The sequence below is a fragment of the Silene latifolia genome, chromosome 2, assembly GCF_048544455.1.
Source record: "Silene latifolia isolate original U9 population chromosome 2, ASM4854445v1, whole genome shotgun sequence".
Classification (NCBI taxonomy): Eukaryota; Viridiplantae; Streptophyta; class Magnoliopsida; order Caryophyllales; family Caryophyllaceae; genus Silene; species Silene latifolia.
This window is the reverse complement of record NC_133527.1, coordinates 161309834-161326945: the sequence shown is the minus strand read 5'-3', so window position 1 is coordinate 161326945 and position 17112 is coordinate 161309834. Positions and strand designations below refer to the sequence as shown.

Genomic DNA, 17112 nt, shown 5'->3' with positions numbered 1-17112 from the left:
AAACTCTTATGATCTGAAAGCACCATAAAGGTTGCCCCATAGAGATAGTGCCTCCAAATCATTAGAGCAAAAACCACTGCACCCAATTCCAAATCATGAGTAGGATAGTTCCCTCATACGGGTTCAATTGCCTCGAAGCATAGGCGATAACCTTCCCATTCTGCATCAAAACACAACCCAACCCATTCTTTGAAGCATCGGTATATACCTCAAATTTCTCATTTCCCTCAGGTAGAGATAGAACGGGAGCTATGGTCAAACGCTCCTTCAAGGTTTGGAACGCCGTTTCACAACTCTCATCCTAACGAAATCTAGTATCTTTCCTCATCAAAGCTATCATAGGTCTGGCGATCTTAGAGAAGTCTTTCACAAACCTTCTGTAGTAGCCAGCTAAACCCAAGAAACTCCGTATCTCAGCAACATTCTTCGGTGCTTCCCAGTTCCCAGTTTGACACTGCCTCAATCTTACTAGGATCCACTAATACACCATCTTTCGAGATCACATGGCCCAGAAAAGCCACTCTCTCTAACCAGAACTCACACTTAAATAACTTGGCATACAACCGATTATCTCGCAAAGTGTGCAGTACTAACATCAGGTGCTCCTCGTGCTCCTCCTTAGTCGTAGAGTAAACCAATATGTCATCAATGAAGACGACCACAAACCTATCCAAGAACGGGCTGAAGATCCAATTCATAAGATCCATGAATACTGCTGGTAGGTTATTCAACCCAAAAGGCATTACTACATACTCATAGTGACCATAGCGTGATCGGAAAGCAGTCTTTGGAATATCCTCATCTGGTAATAACTGGACCTCAAATCGATCTTATAAAACACTTCTGCGCCACTCAGCTGGTCGAAAAGATCATCAATCCTTGGCAAAGGATACCTGTTCTTCATGGTGACATGGTTTAACTCCCGGTAGTCGATGCACAGCCTCATACTATCATCTTTGTTTTTCCCAAACAAAACTGTTGCACCCCAAGGTGATACACTAAATCGAATGTACCCTTTGTCCAATAACTCATTCAACTGCTTTTTCAACTCCTCCAGCTCCTTAGGTCCCATGCGGTACGGAGCATTAGATATAGGTCCCGTAGACACAAATGAGTGGGTTGCCCCTAAATCAAACACAACAAAAGACGATGTGTTATGAACAAGAAAAATTCAAGTAACCACATGAGGATCATCCTTAGCTTCCTGCTTGCCCATCGTAAAACATTTACCGCTATTCTTATGACCTCCACCCTGAACCGTAATGGATGAAGTGTTAGGCTTAGCTGCCGAGTTCTGGGTCACATTTTTGTTCAGACAATGATAGGACCCTCCATTATTGTTGTTGTAGCTGCCATTGTTATTGCTTTGGCCTCCAAGATTACCCCACGATCCAGCTGGCCGATTACTAGCGAAACTCTGACTTGGAGCATGCAAAAGGTTTCCTTGGTATGACCTTGGAAAACCTCCTCCTCCTCTGGCAGCGCTCGTACACTCAAACCTTTTGTGACCCGTCCCACCGCTAGTACTCTGGCCGCCTATTCCCCAAGCTTGAGATCCCCCGCCATAGCTAGCTCCTCCAAAAAAAGTCCTAACCTGATTATGATTGCTCCTCTTATAGCTTGACTGATTGCCACCCTCACCCTCAGCCTTTCTCTTTTCTGAACCCTTTTCTTTGGCCTCCTTGACCATGTCCACTAGTCTCTCAGCGTGCCCCGCCCTTGTATAGACATCTTTCAGATCAGTGACTACCCCAGCTGGTAGCCTCCCCAATCTTCACTGCTAACCCTCTCTCAAAGCGAAGAGCCAAGCTCCGTTGACTCAGTTGCATGTCCTCTGCGTATCGTGACAGCTCGATAAACCTGTGGTAGTACTTCGTGATGGTCATGTTATCAGCCATAGAAAAGGAATGAAACTCGGCTCTCAACTTATGGCAAATGTGCTCCGGAACAAAGTGATCTCTCATAGCCCTCTTGAATCTTGTCTATGAGATTGCAGGTTGGCCCAGATTCCTGTAGTATGCACGAGCCCCTTCCCTTTCATTCTGCCACCAAACCCCAACCTCATCCCTTAGGTAGAACGCAGCCAATTCTACCATCTTCTCCTCCGGACACTTAACTACCTCTAGCACACTCTCCATCTCCCGGTGCCAATTATCAAGCAGCTTTGGCTCACCAGTGCCCTTTGATGAGTCATATTTATATACATTTAGTTACTTTTGATACGGTTTTCATGCTAAATTACATTGTTTATATGCCATTTATATTAGAATGTTGTGACTTCCGCTATTTGGTGTTTAATATAGGAATGAAGCATTTATGGAGCAAAAGAATGAAATGTAGCACCGCGGAGATGGCATGATGGAATAAACGAAGCAAGACACGGAAATCTAGAAGGATAAAGGAAGAGAATTGAAGAAGATTAGACGAAGAAAAGAGTTGAAGCATAGAGTACTCGATTGAGTATGCATAGACTCAATCGAGTGGCGGTGTACTCGATCGAGTATACAATAGTCTGGCGGGTTTTCGCACAAGTTTCCTAAATCGGTTTATGTTTAGTATAAATACTCAATTCGTGCCCTATTGTATTTTTACGTCTTATTTTACCTAGTTACGCCACTTTACAATAAAAACCTCTCAAAACCCTTAGACTTAGTTTATTTACGCATTATTTCGGATCTAGACTTTGTTCATCCTTAATTTACTACGTTATTCATTCAATTCCCTTTTAATATTCGTTATTCATCTCTTATGCTTTTAATTATGTCTTCTATTATTATTATTGTTGTTGTTGTTATTTCTTCTAGTATGCGTACCTAATTCCTTTATCTAGGGTGAAAGGGGATCTAGGTTGTTAGAAAAGGGGCTAATTAATGAATTGATTGTTAAAGTGCTCTTAATTGTTGTTCAATTGTTGTCTTACATCTAGTTAATTAATCACTGATCAGAATTGGTTAATTAGTCTTGCGAACAAGGATTTTCACCGACCGGGTTAAGACTAGTATAGGCCGCGACAATTGAATAGACTGACTTAATGATAGCGACCGCATGTTAAGTTTATATCTAAAGGTTATAATAGAATCGACCGATCTTGTGGCCTTAAACAATATAATTGCTCAATCAATGAATATCAAAAAACTAGAATAATTAACTCGCCTCCCTGTAGATTCGACCCTTCTTACCGCTAGCTATTAGTTAGTAGTAATTTAGGTTTATTTTGATATAGGTGATACGACTTTAGCCTTATCACCCTCGAAAGTAGTGAGATTGAAGCGAGAAACGGTGGTGCTCAGCCGGGATGCATCCACCGGTTTTCTTTTCCCTTTTCGCACATTATTGATTGCCTCCATGAGCACTTCTTGCTGCTCAATCATTCTGGCAACCTCCTCAAGACTCATCTCAGATGCCTGAATATACGCAGATGATCTCTTTGGCGGCATTGTGAGCTGATATAACCAAGATAAACGTAAGCACATAGCCTACGGCTCAAAATAAACAACACGTCCGCCAAAGAGGTCTTGAGTCGAGTACCAGGGGTACTCGGTCGAGTAGTCACACTACTCGGCCGAGTACTCACACTACTCGGTCGAGTATTAGACTTCAGTAGCTGACCTCAAATAACACATAAAGCATACTCGGCCTAGTACTCTAGGTACTCGGTCGAGTACCTAGAGTACTCGGTCAAGTGCCTGTAGATACCCAGTATCTGTCGAGTCTCCAGCAAACACCCGATGATTATCGGACTACAACATGCTTAGGAATCGCAGCGTTTAATCGACAGTTTTGTATAACTATACATCGGAAAACTCAAAACGATTTCGAAAACAAAACATTTCAAAACTTTTCAAAAGTAGATGGAACATTTTATTCACGACGACCGGGTCGCAATGACACTAACTAGAGTCAAAATCGACACCGGGCCAAAAACCGACTCAAAAATTCAAATCCCGACTCTAACAAGGAGTCAAACCGAGTCAAACATGAAAAACAAACATCACAAAGCTTCCATGTTAAGTATACCCGGTATACTTGAATGGTCAAGTACAAATCATGTCATCCAAAACCTAGGATAGAACAAATCATGATTTCAATTGCGTGATAGTGACAAGACAGCTTGAAGACCCGCGAAATGGCTCGCGCCTCTTCGAGTAGCCCATGCGGACACGTCGCTCAAAACGCACACAACCACCCATTTCTAAATAAATACCCCTCAAATGTCACCATTTGAAGGTATGCGAGTGTCCGCCCTCTCATCTCTCCCTTAAATTTCTCGACTCGACTTCTTAAGTCACAAAGCGACACGTATTTTCGACCTACCGATCGAAAATACAAGCCATACACATTGTTTGGTACCGTCATCGTGCATTAAATCACTTGACTGACCATCTCGACCAACTACACCATCACTAAACTTAACAAAACACTCTTTACATTGCTAAAACGGTTTCCAACCGAGTTTTCCGACCTAACAAGTTGTTACACTTTCGTCGATTTCTCGTCTCAAACCTAGCATGTAAGTATAAGGGTGTAATAATCCTCTTCTTTCATGTCTCTTTATCTGTTTTATGACCTTAACATGCTAAAACTTACATAACATGGTCTAAAATACGGATCAAATGAGCCAAAAGCGAGTTTTGACCAAAAACAGAAGGCCCTAATCACCACTGGGTGCCTCGCGCCTCAATGAGGTGTTCAGGTTAGAACTCAAACGTGTTTGAGTTTATTCTTTCCATTTTTAACCCGATTTTTACCATTTCAAATCATTTTTATGATAAATCGTTTTAACCATAAAACATTTTCACCCTTAGTTCCTTTTATATCATTTCTTTACATTTCAAAACCAACATATTAGTCATAAATGCAAAGTCATCCTTGGTTCCACATACCATGTCGGTTTAAACCCGAGTACGATGATAAACATTGACTAATTACAAACAAATGAATTTAATACAATTAGTTCATAATCATTTTTCAAAACTATTCATGTCAAGCTTGCAAAACCGAACCCGACGTCGAATATTGTCAATACAATGATGATTATTCAAGTCCCGTTTCTCACATTAACACAAAAGCGGTCTAAACGACCTTTTCAAACAAAGACGGGTTCAAAAATCCTCTTTACAAACTATTTTACAAAACGTTTTCAACAGGTAGAAGACATCCCCTTGGATCGTCTGCTGCCCCACGCCTAAACAGGCCAACTATTTTCCAGGTTTCAAACCAGGACAGGTCTACTTGCATCGCCTGATGGCTCGCACCTCAATAGGCTGCCTGATACAGACCCTGCTTCCTTTTCAACACTTGTCTAAGACGATTCTAACTTCGGTTAATCCGAATACAGGACGGATCAGATGACAAGCCTGCCCCTTTTACATTGTATTTTCAAAACGCCTTTCTAAGACATATGCATCACGTTATGCACCATAAACCTAACTCGGTAAATGGATGTTTAATTTCTGTCTTGCATGTAAATCAACATTAAATCCAACTTGACATCAATTACTTGATATTTGAATAAAGAACCGACATAGAAAGCTCACATGTTAGGTTCAAACTTGTGGATGCGCATTCATGCATTTACCCGTTTTATCAACTTTTTCATTTAACCAACCAAGACCAATCGGTAGAGGCCGCTACCGAGGGTGGGATTGGGTGTCCGATTAAAGGGCTTCCCAATACGTACCTTCACCTCTTACTCAGAAACTTTGGATTGTGGACGACCTTATCCAGGGCGTACGAGAGTTATTCTAGAGATAGGATGCTAAAGAGGGACGACTCCTTATCTTTAGTGCCTATGTCAAACACCGCTTTTTACCTTGGTTGACCTAGGTATAAAGTGGATTCGAACGGGTTCCAAGCATCCCACAAATGCTTGGTGGCGACTCCGAACATCTCTTGCATCGTTTCGAGACCCTTGCCGAGACGAAACCGACCGATCTAAAACGATCCGGTCGAAAGCATTTTTACGCCACCGAGCGTGGCTTTCAAAAGACCGCTACCACGTCCACAGATCGGCTGGGCGTCGCGGGTGGGCCCATATCCACGGATTGATGACTTCGCTGGGGAAAACTAGGACACTTGTGTCTTTGTGATCCCTTGGGTCATAAGTCGGGTTCCTTGTCCGAGCCCACAACCTAACCTTTTTTGACCAATTGGCTCATCCCGTTGGCGTGAGTTTTCTCATCCCCGCGTTTCGAATCCTGATTGCGTCAAGCATGCTGTTGACATTACACATTTCTGTTTCGTCAAAGAGCTTTCATTTCCTTCGTGCACGAGGCTAAGGCACCCTCCTTATACATTTTGTTTGGATTGGTATCCCCCTCGAAAATCGGAGTTTGATCGCTTGGTGTGTAACCCACCCTTTTAAGCCAAAACCCGTGTTAGCATTATGCATAATATAATGAAACTGCGACTGCTTATGTGTTATGTGATCATAAGTCCTTCCGTGTCATTTCAAATTTTCAAAAACCCCTTTTGCGCCGTCATAATGGCCATTTCAAACTTCGGTCATTCGCCGACCGTTGCATTTCAAAAAACACGCCTTTTTAGGCCGTCGTAATGACGATTTTCAAATCTGGTTTTCTACAACCATTTCAAAAAGCACGCCTTTTTAGGCCGTCGTAAAAATGATTTTCAAACCCGATTTTCTATAACCATTTAAAAAAAGAAAATACGCCTTTTTAAGCCGTCGTAATGACGTTTTTCGAACCCGGTTTTCAATAACCATTTCCAAAAAAAGCACGCCTTTTTAGGCCGTCGTAATGACGATTTTCAAACCCGATTTTTTACATCCATTTAAAAAAAGCACGCCTTTTTAGGTCGTCGTATTGACGGTTTTCAAACTTGGTTTTCACAACCATTTCAAAAACACCTTTTTACGCCGTTATGATCGCCGCGTCAAGAAACGAATTTTGACCCGTCTCACGCCGACACGATGGCTCTTTCAAAACCCGAAAATAGCACACACCCTTTTTCGAGACTTTTTGAAATCCCGAGGACCATGCACCGTCCTCGGGACCACAACTTTTTCAAACCTATCAAAACTCGATTTTCAAAACATATAATTTTGGATTTCAAAAACCGTCTTTGGAAACAGTACGTTGTTTTCAGAGCCGTCGCAACTCGAACTCAAACCGCCTTTTGAAAACAAACTTAAGAAAACTTTCAATTGACCGACTTTCGAAGATCCCTACTCTTCGGAAGCCATCCATAAAGCGACAAACGAATCTTTTTGAAAATCTCTATTTTCGAAAATTTCAGTCCACCATTCCAATTCCACCTCGTGTCTATCGAGTCGAAGCAAGCGTACTTATGAAGTTATGGGTCTTTACCTATGAGTCGTCTCACCTCGAGACTCGTCCGATGGCGTCACGCCACTACGTTGGACGCGAGTCAAAATCCGGTCAACACCCTCACATCATAAATCGAGTCAGCACTGAGGCACCACACACGGTTACCCTCGTCTTGTTGAGTCTGAAGTGCCTTTCCGTCTTTTGTGTTGTCTGCGTTTAGTCGTTAAACCGTGTCGGATTGGGATGTAACGTGAGCCATTTTCTGCCTCAAAGCCATGGCCCCGTCTTCAGCTTCGTCCAACAACAACGATGGCAACACAGATCTCACGACTGCTCAGCTAGCTAGCCTATTCACCGCTCTTAAAGTCACCCTGGATCGTGTCGAGACCCGTATCGACACCTTGGAAAACAAGGAAACCGGAGAACACAACACTCTGCCTTTGACTGAAACGGAGAAAAGGCTCAAGCTCTTGGAAGAACAAATCCTAACCCGTGGTAACAACATCCACCTTGAGAACAATCGAAGATTTGAACCCATTGGGGATCAACTACCCGACAACTTTACCCTAACTGATGTACCCAAGTTCAAGGGGGTGGAAGACCCGCTCAACCACATTCGGGCCTTCAAAGATTACATGTCTATCAAAGGGGTCAAAGCAGTAACTCTTCACCCGGATCTTTCCGTCACCCCTCGACCTCGAGAGCATTACTACTAAGGACGAAGTCGTCGTTGAATTTGCCAAACAATATGCCGACAACGTCAAAATCCAAGCCAACACCCGCACTCTTGAGGTCCTGACTCAGAATGATAAGGAAGGGTTCACATAATTCTTAACCCGTTGGAGAAGGGTAAGCACTCAACTAGTCAGTAAGCCGAGTAAATCAACTCTGGTGGAGAAGTTTGACAACAACCTCCGTCCGGTTTATGCCAATCTGCTGAGATATCAAAACATCAAAACATTCCAGGACCTACAAATCATTGGAACCCGCATTGAAGATGACCACCCATACTACAAAATAGTCGAAGAGAACGGTTCAAAACCGTCCTTAAATCATAAAACCGTCCTTAATTCACCCGTCCTCGTTGCCTAAGAGGACGGTTAACAAAAAGTCAAACCATCCTCTTTTGCATGTAATAAGAGGACGGTTGTATTCTTAAACCGCCTTCTTTGCATAAACTAAGAGGATGGTTCCTAGTATCAACCGTCATGTTTTGAATACATGGCGCGCTTTATTTATGCGCCATCTTCACCACGCTTTCTTAAGTAACCGTCTTCTTTACAATTTTTTTGAAATCAATTTAGCGCGAATTTATGTATATATCCCGCATATTTTTGGCACAAATCCATGCTCTTTCACCACTAGCTAGAATTTTGAAAAAAAAAATATTGTTTCATTCATACACAGATACACTATACGATCTATACGAACGACAATAATCGTATAGCTCAAATAAATCTTGCTATATTTGAGTAAATCCAGCAAATCATACATTTATAATCTACACCCAACCAAACAAATTGGGACAAGTTTCAACCTCCAAAATACAAACTATAGACAACTGATTGTCTAACACAAGCACTAACACGAGTTCTACCATCCAAGCATTCAGCCTAAGTATATTAAACGTTATCATCAAATCCCTTTCGCCTTAAACCGCAATTGCATATGTAGCCCAAATGTCCTGCACCTCAACAATTTGCTCAACCGACCAAGCATGAACTACAAAGAAAGTAACCAAGATACATAATTACAATTATATACATATCACAACCTGTAATTTATATAAATTAAATTAAATGATTGAAACAAAAGATGTGCGCAAAGACGTGAGATGAGAGATGATAAAGGTGAGGATAATAACTCCACCGTCAGCACAAACGTTTGTTTTACGGTTGATGCTTAACAATAGTAACATATTGACAAAAATTGCATTTATATTAAACTAGGTAGTTCCAGGATCCACACCCATCAATGCGAACATGACTGATAGTGCATTTATAAACCATGGCCGAGAAGACTTTGCTAGTGCAAGAAGATGACTAGCGCCTCAAGACAAGCATATTTGCAGTCCTTATACAACACACCACTACACACATGACAGAATTGCTTGTAAAAGTTATAGCCATACCTCAATAAATTCTATAGCAACTCTATAGCAGCCTCCGTTAGCTCAGTTTGCCAGTAATTCAGCAATTCTGCTCAGTGGCGTCTGACTACTCTCTGATCAGTTCAGATAACTTCTTTCCAACCTATAAACGCAGACAAAAAATGAGATTGTTATTGAGCAAGCAGTATTCCACCTTTTCTAGAATCAGAATACAAAAGATCACTCATACACAACTGAAAAAGATCACTCATGGATGTCCCTTTGCAACAAAGTCCGCTTTCTAAAAAAGCATTTATCTTAAGTTAGCTAAAATATTTATATCAAATAACCTTGAATGCAAAAGACTTGAACAATTAAAATCTAGGATTACTCTTGTCATTCGTCAATTACACTGGACTCACCATTGTTGGTTACACGCCTGTCGTTCTAGGAGTCGTTTCCCTCTTGCCCTTCATTGTCATGTCTTTGGTTGCCATACCACATATCCATCCTCACAGGTGGCTCAGTTTGGGTCAAAGAGGTGTCCAAAGAGACTGGAATTTATTCTTCGACACTCTTTTTTGGAACTTGAACTTCTGGGATAATGTTAGTACATACTCTTGCTGGTGAAGTTGACATACCACAGAAGACTTTCCCAACTGGCTTATTTATAGCTGTCATATTTACATATGTGGCATACCTAATCTCTTTCTTTGCTGTCACCGGGGCTGTGTCCGTGGATCAGAGCCTGTGGGAGACCGGCTTCATGGCAGACGTTGCACAGATGATTGTCGGCAAGTGGTTATGGATAGAGATAGGGGTTGTTCTCTCAGCAATTGGACTCTTTGAAGCTCAGCTCAGCAGCATATAATATCGTCAGCCATTGGCGGGGGTAACCTATGGAACAAGGAATGCATGGGACGGCTGAGGGACGTAATTTTATATGCATCACTCCTTAAAATCTAGAAGCGAAGAGACACAAAATATGGAACAAGGAATATGAGACCCATGGTTATCATTGTTACACAACACCAACATTACGAAAGTGTTGCAAGTCGGAGATACACAACCTTACAGCGAACTATAATAGAATTGTGTCACAAATTGCATTAACTGATCGCTACTTTACATTTCAAAGTGTAAGAAGCACATATGGTTCAGTTTTTGGCAGGTAGTGTCAAAGATGTTACATTAAAAGCAAACAACAGCTCCATATGAATCAACATCTACTCAAATGCCTACAATAACAACACAAAAAAGAACACCATACCATAATCTGAAACATCGATCAGCACCTAGTGAACGAGAAAGACAGGCATGCTTGACAAATGCAGAGTACAATAATGCAACAAGAATGCTGTAAGAGCTTATAAGCCTTTGCATTTCACTTCAAATAATCTAATTACTTCACAAATATGCATAATCAAGTATACATTTCGAGAAAGAAACGCATACCCAAGCAGCCAAGCATCATTTTACAGCCAAATCTACCACTTGGATGAATGCCTAGAGCATAAATTAATCCCAAATACTAAAGACAGGGACTATTAATTAGTCTATTACTCGCTCCGTCTCAATCATTTGAAAAGGTAAACAAATGTAAATTTATGCAATAATTGCAATTTCTTAAATTGTATACATGTTGGAACTTATATAGTAAGTGTCTCCTTCAAAAATTTACGAGGCTCTAGACTTCCAGCAGGATCACACCAATATACTACATTTTCCATTGGAGTAATAATGGCAGCCAACATCCAAGGTTTACTACCATTTAAAAAAAAAATCAGCACATTGTTAATCATTGGCATCAATAATATAATTAATAGTAGGTGCTTTGTTTACGACAATAGTAATAAAAAAGCCGAATTAACTTAAATAGTAGACAACAAATGGATTACTGCAATGAAATACGCAAAATTTAACTGAGAGTAACAGCAAATTCCAAACACTAGAAATAGTAAACAGCAAATGCCCTGGCTTTATTGTTGATGACTGTAGATAATACCCATAAGAATTTGGTAAATGGGATTAAATTCAGATGATCTCTGATAAGGATCATCAAGTTATGTCAACAATTTGATGCAGATTATCAATATATGTGAAGTGTTACTAGGTCCTTCCTCTAACTCAACTAATTATCTTATTTAAAGGAGGCTTTTACCGTCTGTCTCCATCATCGTCATCAGTGAGTCTCCACCGCTGATAAATATGGTGGAGTGAATACTAAACAAAGTCACTTGTAATTTATGAAACCAACAGATGTTAATACTCATTTTATTAGTCAGTTATGCCCGGTCGCTTTTGTCTCAAGTATCTTTAGCTAGCACTCTTCTAATAAGACAGCTATTTAGGCTTAAATAATTAACTCATCCATCTCTAATCGCATAAACTGTGAGACTTATAGTTCACAGTAAGCTCCCTTTTCTCACTTTTCTTACTGAAGGCCATCCTGTAGTGATTTTCTTGACTACAATCAATGATCAGAAGAGAATGGAACCAAGCATTTATGCCGAATTTTATGGGGTGGGAAGCAATTACGTGATGTGAATTATTATAGACCATCTTTTCTTCAGTCTACCTTAAATCTAAATGATACTATCACATAAGTAGTGTACTGAAACTACAAATTTTAGACGAATTTGTTAGACTACTGTCTAGTTTAGCTACCTCTCCCAAACTAAGATTAATTCTAAACCCCATCCTAATTCAATTAAGGATGACCTTTTTCACATAATGAGATGAGTACAAGTAAATACTACTGAATATGGTGAAACTAAATCTGTAAGCAGAACATACTATATTCTTCACACCTAAACTCCACAACATGACCTAAATTAATATGCAACAAAAAAAATAGAGGCACATCAACACACAAAACAGGACATAATTGACTACGATTAACCTTTAAGCAAATTATATACTTCCCTAAATTGGCCACAATCAAATACTAATAAATCAAATCGAATACAAAATTAACGAAATTAATATATCACAAATTTGTATTAGTAAAAATTTATACTAAACTATATAAATATATGAAAAGCAGAAGTTGTACCAATCAAGTGAGGAGCCTGCATACCGGATAGAGTGACGTAATGCAGCGGTCTAGATGACCGGCGACGACATGTGCTTTGTGGTGATGGAAGGTGTGTGGTTATTGTTAGGGGAAAGGGTTATGCTTGATAGGATAGAACGATAAAGGGAGACTGGATTGTGGTGGTTTGCGATCAAGGCAAGGAAACGATGGTGTGGTGGTCGGCGGTTATGGGTGAAGATCTGGTGGTTGGGTTTTGAGTGAGGCAAGAGAACGGATGGGTTAGGGCGAGGTATGTATGAGCGACTGACTGTGAGTGGAGTAGTGGAAGGGCTGAATTTTTCTAGAAATATGTATTACAAAGAGGACGATGATGTGAACCGTCTTCTCTTTTAAAGGAAGACGGGTTTTTTGACCAACCGTCATCGTTATTTATCAATTAAGGACACTTTTAATTAGCAACCGTCTTGTACATGTTATCATAAAGTGCGCCAAAATTATATGCATAACAAAAGACGGTTTCGTGTCCAACCGTCTTCTAAAGGGCGTCATGTTTGCTTGAATTTGTAGTAGTGTTCGCAAGGGTGTCCTAGCCAAAACCACTGGTAGAGGCTATCAGGGATCTACATCAACTGGATCTCGCCCCTATGGTCAGACAAGAAAAATCGACGAGGTCAACCTCCTCGAACCAACCACAAAGAAAACTGAACGTCCTCAAAGGGTATTCACAAACTTGGAAACAATCTATGCCAGTGCCCTAAAAAGACTCATGGACCAAGGGAAACTACAGCCAATTGGGCCCACTCCGGACCCATCCGAGGCCAAGAAAACCACGTTTCTAAAATCCCAATGCCTACTGCCAATACCACTAGGGTAAAGGTCATAACACGGAAGCCTGCTTTAAGCTGAAGCACGCCATTCAAGATATGATCGAGAAAAGGAAACTATCTTTACCTCCACCCACCAAACCAAATAACAAGACGAACCCCTTCAGAATCCATGCCATCTCGGATGACGAGCCAACCTTGGATTGCTCACACCTCATCCTACCCATTGATGATGAGGTGATTGCCTTGGAAAAGGACACCTCGGACGGGATGTTCATATTCAGCGCCGCAACCATGCTCACCATGTTCCAACAAGTTGAAGAAGCCATAACCAGTCTCTCATAAAGGATTACCCGACTTGAGGACGCCTACCACCGGTTGATTTTCAACCCACCAACACCAACACCAACACCACTCCCGAGGGAGGGTCCTCTAAGCACCCAAAACTCCCCTCGCCAGAAAGGATTGCTCCCGCGACCATTCTGGCATGCACCCCACAATAATCAACCCCACAAAAACTACCCCCATAAGAACTTCCCCTACTAAAACTATCCACCGAGGAATACCCCTCCAAGGTACCCCCGCGATCCCGAAATCAACGGTATCTAGAGAGACGACACAAAGGATGTCTACATTGTTCCGGGAAAGGGCAAACAAGCAAAAGAGATCGATCATCTTACCCGGTCCGGACGCCCCTACTAAAACCCGAATAATACAACAACCATTCTAACAACGAATGACTAAGTCGTCCCAGACGTGGACACTCAACCCAAGGTTCCCGAAAACTCGATCCTTAAACAACTGCAAAAGGCGAAGGCCGAAATTTCAATTTGGCAACCGATTGCTATATCCTTCGAACATCGGGAGGCTTTGCTACAAGCCTTAGGAAAGTTGACAGTTCCCTCTACCTCCTCTTCTGAAGAAGTGGTAGCACACATGACCACCCCGACCTGAGCAACCCGGTTATCTTCTATGACGAAGATATCCCTCCAGTTGGAGCCAACCATAATCTGGCCCTGTACATCACCATACAATGCCTCAAGAAGAATGTGCCTATGGTTCTAGTGGATGACGGATCCGCAGTCAATGTCATTCCCCTCAAGACGGGTCACAAACTGGGTATCAAGGAAGCAAACTTGGTCCCAACTAATCAAGGAGTGCGCGCCTATGACGGCACTCGTCGTAAGGTTGCGGGGCTTATCACCCTGACCATTGCAACTGGACCCTTGGAAAGACAAGCCAGTTTTCAGGTGGTCGACATCGACGCTTCTTTCAACATGCTTCTGGGATGCCCCTGGATTCACGCCGCCAAGGCCGTCACCACAACCCTTCATCAGAAAATCAGGGTCCCTTTCAACGGGAAAACAAACACAATTCCCGCATCCCCGATCAAGGTTATCATGAAGAAGGGAATAGCCTCTCAAGTCATTGAAGAGGACGATAGTGAAATGTGGGGGTTCCAAGCTGTGAATGCCCTAACTGATGAATCAGCACCCTTTGATTGTGACCCGTTCTCCAACCTCGCAGTCAACCGTATTTTGATGCGTCAGGGTTCTTTCCCAGGCCTACCTCTCAATCCACTAAAGAGCACCTTGCCTCCTATGAAACATGCCAAGGTCCCCAACATCCCCTTCGAGCTAGGCTACGAGCCAACCGATGAAGATATCCAGGAGATGAATCTCCTACTACGGAAGCGCAAAAAACACGGAGTCATCCTCCTTCCCTACCATTTGACTCTCAATGGATACTTCATCCCCGAGGGAGAATCCGAGTGTTGGAGCTTGTGTCCTCCACAAATTAGTGTGATAACATTTGTAAATCTCTTACAGGTTCACAAGGGTATACTTCGTATTTTAATCAGTTGATTAACGATTACCTAATAACAGTTGGCTTGCTAGAAAGTTTGACGTTATTATCATACAGATGGCGGTGATCAACTGCTCCCTAAAGGTCACACCTATAGGATGTGTTTGAGAGATGTGGTTATAGAAATATAATCACATTGATGCCTTATATGACTAAACAGTTAGTCAATGTATTGATGAGACAATTATTTAATAAAGATTAAATAATATTAGTTGAGACAATTAATCACAATTCGTAAATTGAATATAATAAGTTATATTTAATTAAATGTATGTAATGTTAGCTTGGACGAATTAATCTGTTAATTCGTAATTAAATGTAATCGGTTATATTTAATATCAACAAGATGAATGTGTCATAGTGGTAATAGTGAGGGTACTCAAACCAAGAGGTCATGGGTTCGATCCTCACTAGATGACAATTTATCTTTAACACATTTATATATTTTTGGAATAACCGAAAATAAGGATTTAATCCTTATTATTTCGGTTCAAATGGGCCGATTTTTGGAAAAAGAAAATCAACCCTATTTCTCCATATACTCGATTATAAGGAGAGTTAGGTTTTTTTTTTTTTTTTTTTTTCTAAACCTAATTTTTGCTCATCATTTTCTCTCATCAGAAAATCACACAAATAAACCCTAATATTTACAGAAAATTGGGGATCTCATTCTAGCAATTTGAGGGGCATTTCTCGAAGCATCTTGGGTGCAAATGATAGGAGAATATCATTGCGATATTGTTCATAGGCCATAAAAGTTAGGACCGAAGATTATTTCTTAATCCTTTACGATTTTGTTTATGCAATTTATTTTATAACTAGTTATCATCACTTTATAATTCGTTATAATCCTTAAATATAAAGGGATGCATACAGATAAATCTCACAAGTGGTATCAGAGCAAGGCCACGAATTTTAATTTTGATGATTCTCATAAAATTGTTTGTAAACAATAATTAGGGTTTGCGAAAAAATATAATCGGCTGGAATTTTTTTGAGCCGTGGAATTTTTTTTTTCGTTTTCGTTACTGTTCACGGATGAACAGTATTTAAAAAAAAAAAAATCTGTTTTTTTTCTTTCTTTCGGTTTCTCCTGAAAAACCGATTAAAGTTTTTTGCGGCTGTTTTTGTTTATGCCGATTTGAAAAGCATCCGAGAAAAGATTTTTTTTTTCCTGTTACTGTTCACGTGGTTACTGTTCACAGAGGACAGATTTTAAAAAAAAAAAAAAATTGTCTTGTTTCGGTTTTTACAGATAAAACCGTGTACAAAATAAGGAAAGCTGTTTTCTGTTTTTAGTTTAGCCGTGCTGAAATTATAAACAAAAAAAAATTTGTTTTTTTTACTGTTCAGCCGAGACCAAAAAGAAAAAAAAAAGTATTTTGTTTTTTTGTTTTGGCCAATTTTGTTTATACATTAAATTTATAATGTATGATAATTTTTGTGAAGCGGTTCACAAAATTTAAAGATACCTAATTATTTTAAAGCAGTTTAAAATATTGATGGATTAAATTCATATTACAAGTTTAATATGAATTAAGTTTGAAATTAATGTGATTAATTGAGGAATTGTCACTTAATTTGTTAATTTAAATAGGTGGTTTGGATAAAATTAATCAACATAATTAAGGAATTGTGTCATGTATGTTTAATTTATTTTTAGTTGATGCATTTTATTTTTGTTGAATGAATCGTTGAATGAATTTATTTACGTATTTTTGCAATCGGTTGTAATTTGTAATACTTAGTGTGGCCTTAGTCAAATTATGTTTTCGTAATGAAGGAAACATAATTTTTTATGTAATTATGAGATCTCGTATCTCCTTTTATTTTTTCTTTAGTTTTGGGTTTTGAAATTAGAATGTAATAAATAGGTTTATTATGTAATTTATTTATTGTAATTTCAAAGAAGACTAAAGATGGAGATTGGAGCTCACTCCCGCTACATGGATCAAGATGGAACATCGAGACAAGCTTCTCGGGTCCAAGGATGGATTCCAAACTTGT

At 40.2% G+C, this 17112-nt stretch overlaps 1 long non-coding RNA gene across 1 annotated transcript; it reads right to left on the bottom strand.

Annotated features, from left to right (window-relative positions):
* Positions 1 to 8711: 8711 nt before the first annotated feature.
* LOC141643208 (uncharacterized) lies at positions 8712 to 12774 on the bottom strand. The gene is made up of 4 exons (XR_012543663.1): positions 12434 to 12774; positions 9801 to 10275; positions 9421 to 9541; positions 8712 to 9011 (listed from the first exon to the last, which is right to left on the bottom strand). It is a non-coding gene; the product is annotated as an uncharacterized LOC141643208 (long non-coding RNA).
* Between the last annotated feature and the right edge of the window lie 4338 nt (positions 12775 to 17112).